Source organism: Phyllobates terribilis, unplaced genomic scaffold, assembly GCF_046119375.1.
Source record: "Phyllobates terribilis strain yellow unplaced genomic scaffold, ASM4611937v1 Scaffold_5__5_contigs__length_657084704, whole genome shotgun sequence".
In the NCBI taxonomy this organism is placed as follows: domain Eukaryota; kingdom Metazoa; phylum Chordata; class Amphibia; order Anura; family Dendrobatidae; genus Phyllobates; species Phyllobates terribilis.
This window is the reverse complement of record NW_027362765.1, coordinates 563,251,685-563,268,311: the sequence shown is the minus strand read 5'-3', so window position 1 is coordinate 563,268,311 and position 16,627 is coordinate 563,251,685. Positions and strand designations below refer to the sequence as shown.

The 16,627-nt window shown below is 45.9% G+C and overlaps 1 long non-coding RNA gene across 2 annotated transcripts in view; it reads right to left on the bottom strand.

Annotated features, from left to right (window-relative positions):
* Nucleotides 1-16,153, bottom strand: part of LOC141271337 (uncharacterized) — a 150,996-nt gene extending 134,843 nt beyond the window's left edge. For both annotated transcript variants that reach the window (XR_012321899.1, XR_012321898.1), the window contains exon 1: nt 16,045-16,153. This is a non-coding gene — a long non-coding RNA (uncharacterized lncRNA). The remainder of the gene's footprint in view (nt 1-16,044) is intronic.
* Nucleotides 16,154-16,627: the final 474 nt, after the last annotated feature.

Below are 16,627 nucleotides of genomic sequence, written 5' to 3'. Positions count from 1 at the left end.
GTACAATATATACATTTTTTTTTTTTTTTTTTTTTTTTACTGTTTTACTTTGTTCCATTATGAGACTTTCACTTTTTTCAGCCTGATTGCTTATAAAGCATAGGGATGCAGCAGCATTCCTATGCCTTATAGATTATCAGTGCTGCACTGGCACACAAAGTTGCTAGATCATGCACTGCGCATGATCGTGGGCTAGCACCATCACGGGCGATTACCATGACGTATACCTACTGCATTGGTCGAGAAGTCCTTCTCAGCAATGATGTATATATACTGTAAATGTTGGGAAGGGGTGAATAAAAAGTTAGTTTTATTACCTAGTTTATTTTTAAAATGATGTATATACAAGGTAATTTAAGCAAACACTGAAAAAACGGAAATTGACAACTTAAAAATTGGTAGGTGAGCTAATCATGAAGGTTTCACAAGTACATACAGTGGGGAAAAAAAGTATTTAGTCAGCCAGCAATTGTCTCAAGATAAGAGTGGCCTGTAATTGACATCATAGGTAGACCTCAACTATGAGAGACAAAATGAGAAAACAAATCCTGAAAATCACATTGTCTGATTTGGAAAGAAATTTTTTTTCAAATCATGGTTATTCCACCAAATAATGATTTCTGAACTCTTCCTGAGGTAAAACATGAGTATTGTTTTTTCTAAATGAATAAGAACGTGTTTCCTTTGCATTATTTGAGGTCTGAAAGCACTGTTTCTTTTTTATTATTTTGACGATTTCTCATTTGCTGCAAATAAATACAAAATTTTTAGCTTTGAATTTCGGAGACATGTTGTCAGTAGTTTATAGAATAAAACAACAATGTACATTTTACTCAAAAATATACCTATAAAGAGAAAAATCAGAGAAAATGAAAATTTTGCAGTGGTCTCTTAATTTTTGCCAGAGCTGTATATAGTAGGGTTTTGTACTCTCTCAGCCGCATTAGAGGTAGGCACAGGACACCGTCTCTTTAAAATGTCCAAGGCAAGTTTATTCCAGCTTCACAAACCGCACTTCCAAAGGAAAAAAACACAGCCTTCTCTGGAACAAAGTAACAAAACAGGAAAATAAACAGTCCATATAGTAGTGTGGGTTCGCCCACTCACAGTCAGTGTCTTTTAGCACGGACACACTGAATGTCTACACACCTCCAGCCACAAACACTGAATGAGATACTGTGTCTCCATTTTATACATACACCCTGTTGTGGGTATATGTGAGCAGCTAATTCTACCTGTCTCTTATGGCTGCTCGAAAAAACCGGCCCTGATACGCCCTATTAACTCTCTCAGCACTGTGTGTGCTGGAGCATGTTTTCCCGGTTTTACATTACTGAAGCTGCCAACCTCAGCGATACATATCTCCCCTCAAGGTCATGTCCGGCGGCCATGTTACAATATATATATATATATATATATATATATATATATATATACATATATATTGTGACAGAGTCAATGGTATGATTTATGATGGGAGGTATGTCTCACACAGGTTGCAAGCCTGTGTGAACTAAAATCAATACACTCTCTGCCAGCATGTTAAATGCTGGAGGGTTAACTCACTTAAAGGGCGTGATTTTAGGGGAATGACCTTGAGATGGGAGGGATATCATTCCCCATACCTCCACCTCAGGGTGTGGCTGAGCAACGTTTAAATGCACAGTCCTGTTTATTTTTCTCGGTCTTGTGTTTTGAGAGTCAAGGTCTCCAGACTCGACAGCCATAACCCAGTAGAGAGCTGAAGGCTGGGTATAACCTCTGTGGGCGAACTGCACACACATATATGGACTGTGCTACAGTTTATCTTTTGTTTTGTTGTTTTGACAAGTAAGGCTGTGTTTTCTTTGCTGGAGTGCAGAGTTTTATGCTGTTAATAAAACCTGCAAAGAAATCCAGGGTTCCTGAGTCTACTTCTGAAAGTGGCCAAGCGAGTAGTCCTACCATAGTTGGTGTGAGAGTGCTGGCAAGATTCCAGGAACACGTGTATCTGCCACATAGACAGGTGGATGTCCTGGGTAAAGTTCACCAGCCAACCAGAGAAATCCAACAGCATGGAGGACCTGCTTAAACATCTGTTGCTGGCACAGCAGGTGCAACAAACCCAGCACCAGCAGCAGCTGCAGCATTAGCAGGCACTGCAGGCACAGTACCAGCAGCAGCACCTGCACAGCCAGCAGAGCATGCAGCAGCAACACCAGGAGACGACCAAATTGTTGCTGCAACAGATTCAGTTGCAGCAAAAGGCGCAGCAGCAGCACCAGCAGGAGCAGCAGCAGCAGATTCAGCTTCTGGCTGATGCCATCCAGGGCAGGGCGGCCGCCCCACCCCCAGGGCCAACTGATGACTCCCACGTCAGGAAGGCTGTAAGATGGGCCATGCAGAAGATGACCTCTTGGGGATGATGTAGAAGCCTTTCTGACAGTCTTTGAGAGGGTGGCAGATTGGGAGAAACTTCCACCACAACAGTGGGCAGAGCTTCTGGCACCATATTTGTCAGGTGAACCCCAAAAGGCATATTATGACTTGACACTGCAGGGCACCAAGGAAACCTGGGAGGCTGAGATCACCCCCCACCGGAGCATCATCATCGAACATGTCGCCCAGTTACAGGAGAGAATGGCAAAAGTGATGCCCATCGTGAAGGAATATCTCCTCCAGGCGCAGGAAGCCCTGGCGAGGGTGTATAACTATTCAGCAAGGCTGAGACAATTGCAGCCTGGGGATCACGTTCCTGGCCAAGTGGCAAGGCTCGTATAATGTGGTGGAGAAGCTCAGTGAAGCGAACTACCGAGTCCACCAGCCTGGCCGAAGAAAGCCGCACCAAGTATACAATGTGAACTTGCTCAAGTAGTGGCGGGAGGGTAAACTGGTGGAAATTCCTTGCCTCGGAGCCGCTCCTGAAGGCAAGGTGGAAGAGGTCACTATAGCAGAGACTCTATCGCCGGCACAGAAGAAACAATGTTGAGAACTACTACAGCGAAATCGGGAGTTATTCTCAGTGTTGCCGGGGCACACTCAGATGGTCAAGCATGATGTACTGACAGAGCCACATGTAAGAGTGAATCTGAAGCCATGCCGGATTGCGGAAGCACACCGGAAGGTGATCTCCGACGAGGTAAAGAGGATGCAAGTCCTCGGGGTGATAGAGGAGTCAAAGAGTGGGTGGTCGTAGTCCAATTGTCCTCTTGCCGAAACCAATGGAGAGTGGATGTTTTGTAATTACTAGAGATGAGCGGTGTTCGAATTTAACTGTTCGCCAATCTCAAATTCGAGCTGTTTTGGGCGGTGTTCGAGCCGTTCGGCGAACACGAACGATTTGAAAAAAATTCGGCTGTTCGAGGCTATGTTCGATAACTGTTCGAGCACCAAAATCATAACTGGATTTTTTCTCACTAATGCTGAAAATTAATGTTAATACGCAGTTTGAGTGTACAGCGGGGTGGGGGGGAGGGGCAGGGGATGGATCTCTGCAGAAATAATGAAGATCTCCATTTTTTTTTCTCTTTCCCGCATTTACAGTGGGGAGGTGCAATCTGTCAGCCTATCAGCAGCGCACACACGGAATGAACTGCTTTTTTTCACACAAGCAAGGGCATGTGTCATTGGCAGTGTATGTCACATGTCCTTGCCCTATAAGACCAAGCCATTTTCCCCGTCGCCACCATTTTCTCACTGCTGCAGCTGCGTGTTAGACGGCACCGCTGTTGCTGTGTGCGCTATATTTTGTTAATTTCAAGCCAATTTTCGCACAAATCTACAGATAGCTTGGGAGTAGCGAATAGTTGCGATTGCAGTCCTTTTAAGGACTCGGTTACATCATTTCCTACGACTTTTATCAAGCAGGTCTGTGCTCTTAAATAGATAGGTTGGGAGTAAAGACTAATTTTAATTGCAGTCCTTTTCAGGGCTAGGTTACATCAGTTCCTATCACTTTTATCAGGCAGGTCCGTGCTCTTAAATAGTTAGGTTGGGAGTAAAGACTAATTGTAATTGCAGTCCTTTTGAGGGCTAGGCTACATCAGTTTCTATCACTTTTTGCCAGGCAGGTCTGTGCCAGTGCTGTGCAAGTTTTTTTCACAGCATTTGGCTAAATCTAGCAAAGCAAATCATTTTTGGCCTCTTGCAGTGTGTGTTAGTCAGTGGAGTAGCCTATCTGTGTTGCAAGCTACACCTGCTGTGTATAGAATACCAATTTTTTTACTGCACCTAGTGAAGTAAAACCTTTTGGGCATAGCATCATTCTATTAGTCCATCTATACTAACCTCCACCAAGTTGCAAATTCAATATAATTTTTATCTGCATCTAGCTCTGAAAAACTATTTCGGCTTGTAGCAGTGTGTGGGACTTGTTCTATTAGTCCATCTATACTAACCTCCACCAGGTTGCAAATTCAATAAAATTTAAATCTGCTTCTAGCTCTGAAAAAATATTTCGGCTTGTAGCAGTATGTGGGACATGTTCTATTAGTCCATCTATACTAACCTCCACCAGGTTGCAAATTCAATATAATATTTTTCTGCGTCTAGCTCTGAAAAAATATTTTGGCTTGTAGCAGTGTGTGGGACTTGTTCTACTGGTCCATATATACTAACCTCCACCAGGTTGCAAATTCAATATAATTTTTTTCTTCATCTAGCTCTGAAAAAATATTTCGGCTTGTAGCAGTGTGTGGGACTTGTTCTATTAGTCCATCTATACTAACCTCCACCAGGTTGCAAATTCAATATAATTTTTTTCTGCATCTAGCTCTGAAATATATTTCGGCTTGTAGCAGTGTGTGGGACTTGTTCTATTAGTCCATCTATACTAACCTCCACCAGGTTGCAAATTCAATATAATTTTTTTCTGCATCTAGCTCTGAAATATATTTCGGCTTGTAGCAGTGTGTGGGACTTGTTCTATTAGTCCATCTATACTAACCTCCACCAGGTTGCAAATTCAATATAATTTTTTTCTGCACCTAGCTCTGAAAAAATATATTTCGGCTTGTAGCAGTGTGTGGGACTTGTTCTAATAGTCCATCTATGCTGACCTCCACCAGGTTGCAAATTCAATATAATTTTTTTCTGCATCTAGCTCTGAAAAAATATTTCGGCTTGTAGCAGTGTGTGGGACTTGTTCTATTAGTCCATCTATACTAACCTCCACCAGGTTGCAAATTCAATATAATTTTTATCTGCATCTAGCTCTGTAAAAATATTTCGGCTTGTAGCAGTGTGTGGGACTTGTTCTATTAGTCCATCTATACTAACCTCCACCAGGTTGCAAATTCAAAATTATTTTTATCTGCATCTAACCCAGCCAATACTTTTGGGCTAATACCACAGTTTGGCCACTCAGCTCTGCTCGGTTCCCATCCATTGTTTTTTGGCAAACAACTCCAGAGTTGTGAATTAGTTAACCACCAAAATGAGTGGAAAAGGGCCTGCTGCTGTGGGAAAGGGGAATAGGCATGTTGGGAAGGGAAAAAAGGTTGTGTCCGTGGTGTAGGTGTTAAAGCAACAGTAACATCTGCAGAAGAAAGACCATCTTCCAGCCAAACTAAAATGTCTACTTCTTTTAGCGGACAATGTAGTAAGATCTCTTTCTTATGGCCACGCCAATCGCTACAAATTCCAGATGAGGCACAAAAACAGCAGGTGCTTCAACGGATATTAAGTGCTCCTTTAAGTGGGCTCTCCTCCACCTCAACTTCAACGTCACAAATACTCCAGTCCTCAGAGGTGTCACCCCAATCGCACTTGCTTCCTCACAGCTCCCAAGTCTCCAGCTGCCCGTCTGAGTATGGGGTAGAAAAGATGGTTGAGTCTTCAGAGCTGTTTACTCATACTATAGCCTGGGAATCAGAGGTCGGCTCCAGAGCTTCTGTTAATCGAGACAAGGAAATGATCAGCACTGATGCTCAGAATCTTTATGAGTCGGATCCAGGACCAGACGCAGAAGGTTCTGACCATAATGTCGACCCAAGTTCCCACACTGTAACTCCTGTTGGTGGAGACAATGAGGAAGATGATGATGAGACTCAAATACCTGATTGGAGCGACAACTTTAGTTTTTTGTCAGGGCAGGAAGAGGTTGGCTCTGAGGACGACAGGTGTGATAACACATAGGGTGATGTTGACGAGGTTGGAGATCCCACTTACTGTCAATCCACAGTCAGCCAGTCGATGAGGTCAGCAGAGGAGGTGGAGGAGGATGCTAGTGACGACGAGGTCAGGTTGCGCCTTCCTGGACAGAGATGTAGTACTGGAAGCACATCAATAACTGCATCCTCAAACACAACTCTGCCTCTCACCACAAGTCGTGGTGGCTCTTCAGGTCGCATGGGTGCTAAGCATTGCATAGCCTGGGCATTTTTTCAGATCGATAAAGATGACCCAACTCGTGTTATCTGTAACATTTGTCAGCAAAAGCTAAGTAGAGGCCAAAAAATCCATAGTTTGAGTACTTCATGCATGAACTGACACATGGATATGAAGCATAAGTTGCAGTGGGAAGCTCACTGTGATACAATGCGGCCTAGCCAGCCGGGCCAACCACCTCTTCATCCTCTGTGACTGGGGGGACAGCAGTCACACCTGTTTTACGACGCAGACCTGACACCTCTTTAACCGCAACAGCCAGCGTGATTGGCAGGTCATCATTTTCTTTGGAGGTGGAAACACGAGCTGGTGTTCAGCGCTGTCCGACATCGATAGCACCACCTTTGGATCATGGCAACCTATCAGGTCCGCCTGCATCTTCCTCACAGACCGGCAGTGTGCCAGGGACACCCTTCTCAACCCTGTCTAAGCAAAACAGCCAGGCCTCGGTCCATCAGATGTGGACAAGTAAAAGACCATTTCCTCCTAGCCATGAGAAAGCTAAGTGGTTGAATTTCACCATCTGCAAGCTCTTGGCTACAGAAATGCTGTCTTTCCGCCTGGTGGACACAGAGGATTTTTGAGACCTTATGTCCGTCGCAGTGCCCCAGTACCAGATGCCCAGTTGGCACTATTTCTCAAAGAAAGGTGTGCCTGCGCTCCACCAGCATGTCGCACACAACATCATCGCTTCTTTGAGAAACTCTGTGTGTGACAGGGTGCATTTCACCACAGACACTTGGACGAGTAGGCATGGACAGGGGCGTTACATGTCGCTGACTGGGCACTGGGTAATTATGGTGACAGCAGGACAAGGGGCTGCTGTCCAAGTCTTGCCGCCCCCACGAGTTGTGCGTCAATCCTCTTTATCTCAAAGTTCCTCCACTGCTTCTGCCTCCTCAACCTCCTCTCGGTCCTCCACCTGCACCCAAAGCCTGTCTGGTCATGCCACAAGCTTTCTAACTGCGCAGAAGGGATCCTGCACACCTCCTTACTATGCTGGCAGCAGGGCTCAACATTATCAGGCGGTTTTTACTTTGAAATGTCTGGGAAATGTGAGTCACACAGCTGAGGAGTTGTGGTCAGCTCTGGTGAACCAGTTTTATGAATGGTTGTCTCCACTGTACCTGAAACCAGGGAAGGCCGTGTGCGACAATGCTGGAAACCTGGGTGCGGCCCTTCACCGGGGCAATGTCACACACATGCCTTGTATGGCTCACGTGTCGAACCTGGTTGTCCAGCAAATTTTAGCCCACTATCCCGGACTAGATGGCCTTCTGCAGAGGGCACGGTCGCTGTGTGCTCACTTCCGCCATTCGCATCCCACAGCTCAGCGACTTACATCACTACAGAAGTCGTTGGGCCTGCCACTTCACCGGCTAAAATGCGATGTGCCTACCCGGTGGAATTCAACTCTGCACATGTTGCAGCGACTGTGGCAGCACCGTCAAACCCTGGTGCAATGCGTTCTGACGTATAGCCTGGGCCAACGAGATCCAGAGGTGGGGCAAATCACGCTGGAGGAGTGGTCTCAGATCAGGGACCTATGCACCCTTCTGCACAGTTTTGAAATGGCGACGAAGATGTTTAGTGCTGACGATGCCATTATCAGCATGACTATTTCGGTGATTTACATGCTGGAGCACATGTTAAACAGAATTCGGAGTCAGGTGGTGGCACAAGAGGAGGTGGAGGAAGTAGAGGAGGAGGAGTTGTATGCGGAAGTGCTAACATCTGCAAGGTCCAGATGGTCGGCAGCACCAAGGCGGCAGGCATGTGAGGGTGGGGGAGATGGTTTTACCAGGGCGCATGGTAGCAGCCAAACTAGTGAGGAAGGTGCAGGAACCCAGGAAGAAGTGGAGGACGAACTGATGGAAGACTCATCAGATGAGGGAGACCTTGATCACATTTCTGTTGTGCGAGGTTGGGGGGAGAGGACAGAGGAAGGAAGCATGATTGCTACTTCGCCACCAACACAACAGGGACTTGGTGCTCCTGGATACGCAAGACACATGAGTGCCTTCTTGCTGCACTACCTGCAACATGACCCTCGAATTCTGAGAATTAGAAATAATCCTGAATACTGGGTTGCCACACTGTTAGATCCCAGGTACAAAAGTAAATTTGCAGAAATTATTCCTGCCATAGAAAGGGATGCACACATGCAGGAGTATCAGCAGAGACGGTTGCAGAATCTTACATGTGCTTTTTCACAAAACACCAGTGGTGCACGTAGTGAATCTCACAGTTCCAACTTGCCAAACGTGGGAACGTCGAGTGTTCAGCACTCAAACCGTAACAGAAGCACAGTATCTGCTGGTAACATCAATTTTGCGGAATCATTTCACCACTTTTTTAGCCCATCCTTTGCAAGGCCACAGGAGACAAGAAGTCTGACACATAGTCAACGCCTAGAGACGATGGTACAGGAGTATCTCCAAGTAAACATTGAAGCCATGACTGTGTCACTGGACCCTTGCTCTTTTTGGGCTTCCAATCTGGATAAATGGCCGGAGCTCGCCACTTACGCCTTGGAGATCTTGTCATGCCCCGCAGCCAGCGTTCTGTCTGAACGTGTGTTCAGCGCTGCTGGTGGTGTGCTGACAGAAAAGCGCATGCGGCTCTCCACTGATAATATAGACAGACTCACGTTCATATAGATGAACAAATCATGGATCCGAAAGGACTTTTCTACCCCTGTGTCATCCTGGGGAGAGTAAAAGCTTGATGATTTGTTAAAATCACCTCACCAACCGTTTTAAGCTTTCAATTTACTAATCATGTTTATATGTATCTTGGCTGTAAAATAATTTGGGCCTTGTAGCAGTGTGCAGTACTGATTCTATTAGGCCATCTATACTAAACTCCACCAGATTTAAAATTACTAATCATGTTTATCTGTATCTTGGCTGGAAAATAATTTGGGCCATGTAGTAGTTTGCAGTACTGATTCTATTAGGCCATCTATACTAAGCTCTACCAGCTTTCAAATTAATAATAATTTTTAGCTGCATCTAGCCCGGAAAATAATCTTGGGGCTCCTAGATGCGCAAGACACATGAGTGCATTCTTGCTGCACTACCTGCAACATGACCCTCAGATTATCAGAATTCAAAATAATCCTGACTACTGGGTTGCCACACTCTTAGATGCCCCACACTCTTCGATCAACCTTTTCATTTTAATAAAGAACAAAAAAATGGTCATTTTTGAAATTATAAGCATTAGCAGGTTATTAGAAACTGAAATCAAATAGTTTTCAACTCAAAACTTTATTCTAGGTGATGTTACATTTGCACATAGGACCCCTTGTTCGAAAGGAGCTTCTGAACTCTCTCGTCCATTGAATTTGTCAGGTTTTGGATGGTTTCTGCATTAATTGTTTTGCATGAGGACAGAATACCCTCCCAGAGCTGTTGCTTAGATGTGAACTGCCTCCTGCCATCATAGACACTCCTTTTGATGATGCTCCAGAGGTTCTCAATGGGGTTGAGGACAGGGGAGCATTTTGGGCCACACCATAAGTTTGTCCCCTTTTATGCCCATATCAGCCAGAGATGCAGATGTGTTATGTGCAGCATGAGATGGTGCATTATCATGCATGAAAATGATCTTGCTGCGGAATACACGGTTCTTCTTCTTGAACCATGGCATGGGATCCTAAAGGGGCCGACAATCTCTCTCCCCATGATTCCAGCCCAAAACATTACTCCACCTCCTCCTTGTTGACGCCGTAGCCGTGATTGCATGGGGTGTCCATCAACCAGCCATCCTCCACTCCACCCATCTGGACCATCAAGCATTGCACGGCACTCATCGGTGAACAAAACAGTTTTGAAGTCAGTCTTCATGTATTGTTTGGCTCACTGGAGCCGTTTCTGCTTATGTACAGTGGATAGAGGAGGTCGACAGAATGGCTTACGCACAGCTGCAAACCTCTGAAGGACCCTGTATCTTGTTGTTCGGGGGACGTTGGAGGCACCAGCAGCTTCAAAAACTTGTCTGCTGCTATGACAAGGCTTTTTTGCCTCTGCTCTTTTAAGCTGATGTAATTGCCTGTAGGAAAGAGTCCTCAATTTTCCCTTATCAGCACGCACACGTGTGTACTGTGAATCAGCTACATACTTCTTGATTGTGCGATGATCAGGATGAAGTGTCTTGGCAATGTTGATTGTAGTCATGCCTTGACCTAAACACTCCACAATTTGTTGCTTCTCAGCAGCCGACACATCCTTTTTCTTTCCCATTTTGGCAGAAAATGTAGACTGCTTAATAATGTGGGACAGCCTTCTTAAGTAGTCTTGCCTTTCATTGGACACACCTGCCAAACTAATTAGCACAGGTGTCTGCAATTCCATCAATGAGTTTAACTGAGAAACAAAAAAATTCTTCCCTTATCACTCCTAAACACTTTTTGCATAATAATTTGGAACGCAGTGTACATGTGCTTTTCCACAAAACACCAGCGGTTCACGTAGTGAATCTTACAGTTCTAACTTGCCAACCGTGGTCTGTATGGAGTTGTTCAATAAAGGGCCCAAAATTAAGATAACATAGATGGGAGAGGTCTCTATGAATACCAATTCCTAAGTATTTGATACCCTGTGAGGGCTAGGCAAAGGGAAAGTTGGACTGGATGGAATCCTGTATGGATTTGGGGAGGGAAACATCGAGGGCCTCAGACTTCGCTGCATTGATTTTAAAATTTGACCATGTAACAAAGTGATCTATTTCAGCCATAACAGAAGGGATGGATATATGTGATTGAGTGATATATACTAGGTCATCATCAGCAAATGCAGAGCACTTGTACTCTGTGCCTCCCACCTCAATCCACCTAATATTGGGGTTATGGCGAATACATGAGAGCAGGTGCTCCGTCACTAGGATGTATAAGAGAGGGGACAGAGGACATCCTTGCCTTGTCCCATTGGTGATTATGAAAGGTGATGAAAATGTTCTGGCACGCCCCCTGGGCCTTGGGACACCCGGAGCCGGACCCTTTTTGGTGGATGCTGGGGGTTGTAGTCTCCGTGGCGGCGACCCGGTTCCGTGGCTCAGGGCAGTCAAGCCAGTGGTGGAACTATTTATGTGGTTTTGATGTTTAATTGTTCGACTATGCCACCCGATGATTGCGGTCAGAGTGAACCGCCGCGGCAGGGCAGACCCCTGAGGCTGGTGTTGTGGGTGCAGCAGAGCGTAGTATAACTCCCCACGGGAGGAGTATAGCCTCAGGGCAGTGTATGCGGAGGATGGGGGTGATGGTGCAGGGCAGCAACAGTAACAACACGAAGTCAGTGATGCAGTCCAGGGCCTTTACTCACAGTTCTTATTATCCAGACCACTTCTGCAGGTAACGGCTGCCCACGTCGTACTGTGCTCACCAGGTGAGGGGATCGGCCAACTCCCAGATAACTTTGGAACGCTTCACAGGACCCCCTTTGTGTGTCCATTCTCTGGCCTTTCTTACCCCACCAGTGACCACGCTTCTGTCCGCTGCCTCCGGCCTCCTCTTGGTAAACTTGGCGCCAGTTTCCCTGACCCTATGTGGTGCCTTCCTAGCGGGTGTTGCGAGGGGCTGCGTCACATAAAATGTCACAGCCTCCGGTTTCTAGCTGAGTGTCGTTTCCCGCCTCCACTAGTTTCGGGGACCGGTCTCCCCCTTTGGCCTCCACGCAGGTGGATTCGGGCGTGCGGTGGCGACTCGCCCGTCCGCACCCCTGGGATACCTTCGTTCCTCGTTCCTGGAGCCTTCTCCACTCCTCTTACTTCCTTCTCCCTCTTCCAGGCCTGGGCCTCTGTTACTAGGCCTGCCTCCGGAGCAGAGCTCATGCAGAGCCCCTGCTCCCTGTCACTTCTGCTCAGACTTCTCTGCACTGAACTAAGATGGTGCCCACCTTTTATACTCCCTTCTCAATGCACCCAGGAACTGCTTCCTCCCTGCTCCTGCACTACAAGGTTCCCCTTCCTCGGTGTTCCCTCCCCCCACTCCAGCCAGGGACAGGGACTGTCGTGCCCATCTCAGGGGCATATTGGTCGCCCTGCCCCACGGCAATGTGGTGTAATGCATGCAGGTGTCGAGGTCCTGATCCACACTCCATCCTTACCTGAGAGTGAGATATCATACCTCTGGGTGAGGTACAATACCTCTGTAGCAACCGAGCCCTCGGGGTGCTACAGTTCCATTTATCTTCAGCCTAGGTGACGTATTGCGATACAGGGCCGTGATTTTGGCTATAAAAGGGTCCCCTAGACCCCTACCCCAAGCTTTTTAAGAGAATAATATATGGCGTGCCAGAAGACTCTATGGAATGCTTTCTCTGCATCCAACGAGAGTGTCTAATTACAAATTTTTAACTGCATCTAGCCCAGGAAATACTTTGTGCCTAGTAGCAGTGTCTGCTAGTCAGCGGATTATCCCAGCTGTTAAGCAAGCTTCACCACCTGTAGTTTGGACACTTAATTTTTTCAAAGGAAATGCTTCGGGCCCCTGGGATACTCAATGAAGAGCATCGGGAGGCACCCCAAGGCACAGAGCCTGGGACTGGCGGTAGGACGCCTTGCGGTGGACCGCCAAGCTCGATCCTTATAAAAGCTTTTTAACTGCAGCAGCTTTAGTGGACGCTACTGGAGCTGGAATTCCCGCAGCTGCTGTCATCGAACTTGCCCTCCAATAGATCCTTGTAAAAGGATTTAAAGTGTACTCATTCAAATTAAAGAGACAATTTAAATGAAAAAGCTTAGACCTGCCTCAACTGCAGGGGGGCTCGCTCGACCCACCAGTGGACAGGCACCAGTATTGGGAGAGGGGGGCTGGCCGTCAGGGTCCACCGCAGCTCTGGCACAAACACGGCGACACGGAGGTCGCACGGGCAGGAACAGACTGGCCGTGTCGGCTTCGCACTTTTTTGGTTTTAGAAGGGCATGACATGCCTATTTCTGTGTCTCCCTCTCCTTTTACTCCTCCACCTCTTTTCTTTTCGCATGACTATATGTACTTGTCACTTTTCCATGTGTTAGTTGTGTCTTCTGAGCAGTTTGTCAGCTTTTGGACATTTTTGAAGTGTTTTCTATGTGTTTTCTATGTGTTGCTATGTGTTTTTGTTTGCCTGCCATTGGTTTTAACGGTGTTCGAAGGTGTTCGTCGAACAGTTCGATGAACAGTTCGTCGAACATATGGGTGTTCGACGAACCGAACCGAACTCGAACACTACGGGCTTGGCTCAACACAAGTAATGACTGCAGCTAGATGAATGAGGTGTCCAAGTATGATGCGTACCCGATGCCACACATCGACAAACTCATCGAGAGGCTTGGACTGGCAAGGTACATCACCACTCTTGACCTGACGAAGGGCTACTGGCTGATCCCCATGTCCCAGATGGTCAAGTAGAAAACAGCTTTCTCAACACCTGATGGGTGCTTTCAATATACCCGGATGCCGTTCGAACTACAGGGGGCCCCAGCTACCTTCCAGAGGGCTATGGATCAGATCCTAGCCCCACATAAGAAGTATGCCTCAGCCTATCTTGACGACATTGTAGTCTTTAGCTCAGACTGGGCTTGTCATCTACCTATGTTTACAGGCCATTCTGGATGCTCTAAGGAAGGTGAGATTTACTATAATCTGAAAAAATGTGCCATTGGAAAAGAGGAGGCCAAGTACTTGGGCTATGTCATCAGAAGAGGCGAAGTAATGCTGCAAGTAAGTAAAGTGGAGGCAATCAAGACGTAGCTGAAACCGCTCTCCAAAAAGCAAGTGAGAGCATTCCTGGGAATGGTGGAATATTGCTGGCGTTTGATCCCAAATTTTGCCACGATGGAGTTGCCACTGACGGATATCCTAAAAGGCACCAGATCCACCATGGAGAAGTGGACGGAGGAAACAGAGACCGCGTTTCAACTGTTGAAGTCAGCAATGGGTAAATAGCCGGTCCTGGTCACACCAGACTTCAAGAAAGAGTTTGAGGTTCAGACAGATGCTTCAAAGGTTGGTCTAGGAGTCATACTCTTTCAAGAGATAAATGGGGAAAAGCATCCCATTCTACAGTTAGGTCCATATATATTTGGACAGAGACAACATTTTTCTAATTTTGGTTCTAGACATTACCACAATGAATTTTAAACAAAGCAATTCAGATGCAGTTGAAGTTCAGACTTTCAGCTTTCATTTGAGGGTATCCACATTAAAATTGGATGGAGGGTTTAGGAGTTTCAGCTCCTTAACATGTGCCACCCTGTTTTTAAAGGGACCAACTCCAGTGTCTAGGACCGCTCAGAGAGGTCATCCTAGGCAAGAGTAAATCCTCTCCGTCCTTGACTCTGTCTGTTTCTATTTCCAGTGGTGAGACCGCTTCTTCGAGATTGCCCATCTACATTCCGGAAGAAGCTGGGAATCTCATTCAACAGGCTGTTGTGAAGCGGTATCAGATTCCTACTGTATGCCTGGTTGAATCATTGACGGTTGCCTCAGTGGATGGGAGGCTTCTTCCGGAGACCATCTCACTCGTCACAGAGCCTGTAACCCTTCAGGTGGGAATACTGCACTCGGAGAAGATCTCCTTTCATGTGCTGTCCGGTCTCTCTCACCCCCTCTTGCTTGGTCTACCCTGGTTACAAAGACTTGAACCCGTGCTGAATTGGAGATCTGGTGAAGTGCTCCGTTGGGGTCAGGAATGCTGTGAGTCCTGTCTGGCTCCGGTTCGTCCAGCTCGACCCCTGTCTATTCTGGCTAATCTACCTGGTCTGCCAGCACCCCACTGGTCCTATGCGGACGTCTTCGACAAAAAGGAAGCAGAGACACTACTACCTCATAGGCCGTATGATTGCCCCATCGACTTGGTACCTGGTGCTTCACCTCCCCGTGGGCGTATCTACCTCTTGTCGCTGGCTGAGACCTGGGCCATATCTGAGTACATAGAGGAGAATCTTGCTAGGGGATTTATCCAGAAATCCACCTCTCTGGCTGGTGCAGGATTCTTCTTCGTCAAGAAGAAAGACGGCTCCTTACGTCCCTGTAAATTTAAAAACTAAAGAAAAGGATGCACAGCCCCTATCACAAATTTAGGGTGCGTCATGATATACCCAAACATTTAAACCAAAACCAAGAGAAACAGGAAGGTACATATGTAGAAATGCGCACACCTCAATACATATTAAGTAAAAAAATATACAAGCTTTATTATACACTTTTAAAAGCACTAAAACACAACACACATGATTAACAACACCCAAATACCACAATGCACGATTGGCAGTATACAGAATATAGATATAATAAATAATTTAAATTCATATAATAATCACATATCACAGTACTCCAATATTACTCAATATACACTGTAAGCCCTCATTATATATCAGCCCAAACCGTGGACAAACCTTGCATATAGCAATTGCATGAATCTGTGTCCCTTAAGTATAGTCCAAATAAACAATACCACAGTCAAATCAAATGCATATAAGTAATTATATCACTGCCCAATAACCAGATGAGGGTTGATTGGTAAAACCAATCATTGCATATACATAGCCATATCACCACTTATGGATCATGTGTAGATCGATTAATAAGCCCCACGCGTATCGCTGTGTAACACAGCTTCATCAGGGAGGTTATATGTGTGCCACTATATGCAGCAGTATATATAAGCCCATATAATTAGAACAATTCGTTACCTGTGATTGCACAGACATGTTTTGTGCACAGGAGAGTCTTTTCAATAGGTGTCATGACAGAAGCTCAGGCATGCACATTCTATCCAGGAAGTAACCTCTGACCCTGATCGTAACCAGTGAACTGATTCCACAGCGTCTGTCTCCAGCAGTGAGGCACTCTTCTTTCTGCGCAGATGCATGCAGGCAGCACACATCAATGTTAGATAAGGTATATATACAGAGAACATGTCCATGACCCACAGTTCCTATATCCATCATAACTTCAGATCATTATTACAGAGTGGTTACATGTTTATTTTAACAAAGTAAGTATTAAAGTTTCAGCAATTGGACTTAATATTAAAGTAACCACTCAACACGGCAATATATGTGCTGAGAAATGATATCCTCTACATGGACATATATATATGTATATATATATATCCCATAGGTCTCTACATACCTCTGCCCCATACTATCATAACACAATATTTCTGTAATGTCAGACCTCTCATCTTAGAGATTTATGCATAAATCTCCAGATAAGAGATCCACATCTCAATTCCAACATTATTCATGTTGCAACATAAATCCAGGCGCATGC